Raw genomic sequence first — 3,334 nt, forward strand, 5'->3', positions numbered from 1 at the left:
GAAATGGCTTTAACACCACATATTTGAAACGAAAAAGTTTCATAAGTTTACATAACTTTATTTCCTTTCTTTTTCTAACATTTTAGAACGTCCTTTTCTATAGCTAGATTTCTTTTATTGTGGTGCGGCTAACGTCCTTTTCAGAAATGACCCGACGTGTTATCGGATTCTTACAAGTAAACCTTGACAAGTAGTATTCTTAATTAATTGAATTTTATTTATCTCACAAGTGTTTGAGGTTTTATTTTCTTTACAATCGCTGTTTCTTTTTATAGTAACGAGTTAGCTAACCATATGAAGTTGGTATTTCAATATATAGTGTTAGATTTCGATATAGAGATTGGTGCTCGTTTCTTCAATAAAATTGCCCACTTCTTTGGTGACGGATACATGAATATACATGGTTGAGAATCCACGCTAGAACCACGTACACAACACTAAATCAAACAAACTCCAAAATGTGGTGAAGTGGCTCGCACGCCTATGCCTTACCACCCGAAACCTTTTCTACACACTTCCCTCTCTATTTTCCGAAAATTGCCACCAACCTATAAAAAACAACATACCCAAATATCATATATCCTACGTAACCCCTCTATTCATGTATCTAGGAAGGGAAATTTCTTCTCCACACACTATTGTACCATGAGTATAATCTTTTGTCAGAAGTAGAGTTTAAACCTAACTCAATTTCACAAAATCGGCTTGTAGAGTGAGGTTTGCACCTACTTATATACACTTAAATGGCCTTATCTCTAATCGATGTGAGACTTCCAACATCTTTAGCTGTAAAAAAATTTAACATGAACTCAAAACGTTGTTATATGTTCAATCCTATAAATTTTATGTTATAGATATTCAGTAAGTCAATACGATTTTTTTAGGGTTGAGTTACGTATGAAAGGTTTAAACTAAAAACTCTAAGAAATAATAGTTTTATTTGAGTAATGAAGTATGAGTACGGCCATTTGTGACTGCTCACCTCGGTCAACAACAAAGGGCTTTCTTGTTCAAGTAAATTAGCATATTTTGTGGATGGAGATGCCACATTATTCATTTGGTCCCAGCTTTGTACTAAACTAGTTAAGATCCGATGCTCAAAATGCGATTACGCATCGAAAAAGCTACCCCTAGATCTACCTAGCTAACTCTATATCTAGTGCGATTGCGAAATTCACTGATTCAAAGCTCAAAGATCACTTCATTTTAATCATGCAAAAAGGATTATGAATGGGGAGAAAGTGGGCTGAGTCTCTTAATATGTATATGATGTGGAGTTTCATGCATTTTGGGGGATGCATTATACAGTTCAGGTTGACAAATTTAGCTTTGTAAATTTGTTTTATTCGGCTCAACTTGGCTTCCCAAGGTAGTTGAGGCCAGACTTATATTCAATAACCTTTTCTGAGAGACAACCAAAATTAAACAAAAGTGAATACGTATAGGGAAAGGTAGCACCCGGTACCCCAGGACCATTTCTTATTGATCAAGCTAATTGGAAGGCGTTTTTTTTTATCTTCAATATCCCTCAATTTTACTTTTAAAATTATATAAATCGATTGATATAGTAGTTTGTCATATCTCTCCTCAACAAACATATCAAAGGTAAGATTAGATATTGGGTGACATAATTGTTTCAATAAATTAATTAAGATAGACTTTTATACTAAATTCATTTCTGTCAAATTTAAATCATAAGAGTTATAGGTAAGATGTAATTGCATGTTACGATTCGATTATATCTCTAATCAAGGTAGGAATTTCATCAGAACTCGTGTCAGATAAATAGTACAACCTACTTTTGTCAACATACTGAAAAAACAAACCTTTTTTAACAAGTTGACTTTAATCGACGGCTGCTTTATATGACAAAACTAAAAAGACACGAGAATCAAGGCAAAAGCTCAATCAACAGATATCTTTTGAGAAGTCTTTAAATAGAAGATTATTCGAAGAAAGAATCAAAAGAATAGCCTATGAAGAGAATGACATACAAAGAGAAAAAAGCTTAAGCGAATATCGCCGATAGAAAACTACAAAAGCTCTAAACTCAAAAGAGAATATATGAGAAAAGAAAAACCTCAAGTCTAGAAATACTCTCAAGCTTCATTGTAATATAATCTTACTATTTATAAGTAGAGAACAAAGAGAAAAAACACTTATCGAGTCTGTAGATTGAATTGTATTGAATAATTTCCTCTTTGTGAGAGTAATCGTCTATTGACTTGTAAGCAATCATATAGATTGCACATTTAGAAGAAAATTCACAAAATTGTTGATTAACTCATGTGAGTTAAGGATAGCATATCAGGTTGATATTAGGATTGTCTAGTGGAAACCAGGAATGGGTGAAGTTCAATTAGACGATGTATCAGGTTAATAGTGTCTAGGGATATCAAGGGTGGTGAAAAGTACTGTGCAACTAAGAGGGGTGAAACTCAACTAGACGGTGTATCATGTAGATACCAGGACCGTCTAAGAATACCATGAGTGGTGAAAAATACTTCGTTTTAGTCTTGTTGAAGATTATAGTGGAACCCTCTAAGGTTAGAGAAGACTGAACGTAGCTTAGTTACAGTGAACTAGTATAAAAATAACTATGCACTTACTACTTTATTCTCTCTCAATGCTGCTCTTACAAAACCTGCAACTACAATTTCATCTTTAATATAAAAATTTCTATATCAAACAAAATTTATTAAAAAGGAAATTTTATTAAAACACTATAACGAATATCTCTTAACTATTGAACAGCACTTGAAAAGAATTCATTGATTAAATCAATTTCAAAGTCGAGTCTTTAATTGTCTACGTTTCATCCTTGACAAATGTGTTATATTATATCGGTTGCAAAAAAGTTTTTCAATAATAATATTCAACTCCCTCTTTTAGTGTTTTTCAACCTAGAATCAATTATTCAATAAAATTCAAAATACATAACCACACATAATGAATAGTGTCTAATAAAGGTTGTGTTACAAGTGAAAATATCTTCAAAATATGGGTGACTTTTGTGGAGATGAAAATAAACCAAACATCTCTGGACTATTTTCATTTTTTTAAACTATGTATTTATAGTTTTATAGAGTCCTATCAAAAGTCAAGCTAGGTACTCACTTAAACATGATTTAAAGGTTCAGGAATCCAGTTAAAAGTTTCTCAAATAATTTGAGGAATAACGACCTATTATTAAGAGCAATGCAAATCATTTGCTATGAAATACTGTGGATGAAAGGCAACCAACAAGAGTTCAAAGTGAACTTGAATTATTGACTAAACAAATTAATTAAATAAAATATTGTGACACTGTGTTTAGTGAGGCATAATAGCTATA

This window comes from Vigna radiata, chromosome 5 (genome assembly GCF_000741045.1).
Source record: "Vigna radiata var. radiata cultivar VC1973A chromosome 5, Vradiata_ver6, whole genome shotgun sequence".
NCBI lineage: Eukaryota > Viridiplantae > Streptophyta > Magnoliopsida > Fabales > Fabaceae > Vigna > Vigna radiata.